The following is a 411-nucleotide window of genomic DNA, read 5'->3' as shown; positions in this document are numbered from 1 at the left end:
TAAAGCTATCACCTTGAAAAGGTGTGCAATATATTTGTAGAATCCTCTAGCAACTGATGCTGCTTTGAATCTATTTTTTCCCATATTTTACTGTCTATTGGGGGTGTGACAAGCCTTAATGGAAATATTCTATTCATATCATAATTAGTGGCTGCTAGGACAATTCTAAAATTGATCCAGAACATCTTCAGCCAAAAATTCAACAAGCTCAGAGGTAAATACCTGATACTGAACAGTGCAGGTTAGGTTTTCCAGATTCCTTGTATTTCTTGCAAGATAATCAGCGTAAATTAAATATATGTATGAACAAACAAGAAAACAAGAATCAATGTCAAATCGCGGTGGCGCAGTGGTTAGCGCTCTCGCCTCACAGCGAGAAGGCCCCGGTTCAAATCCCGGCTGGGACCTTTC

The 411-nt window shown here is 39.4% G+C and overlaps 1 protein-coding gene across 1 annotated transcript in view; it reads left to right on the top strand.

Moving 5' to 3' along the window:
- Positions 1-411, top strand: part of adnp2b (ADNP homeobox 2b) — a gene marked incomplete in the record, with an annotated part of 705870 nt that overhangs the window by 177694 nt on the left and 527765 nt on the right.

This window comes from Oryzias melastigma, linkage group LG11 (assembly GCF_002922805.2).
Source record: "Oryzias melastigma strain HK-1 linkage group LG11, ASM292280v2, whole genome shotgun sequence".
NCBI classification, from domain to species: domain Eukaryota; kingdom Metazoa; phylum Chordata; class Actinopteri; order Beloniformes; family Adrianichthyidae; genus Oryzias; species Oryzias melastigma.
This window is presented reverse-complemented; position numbering and strand designations above follow the sequence as displayed.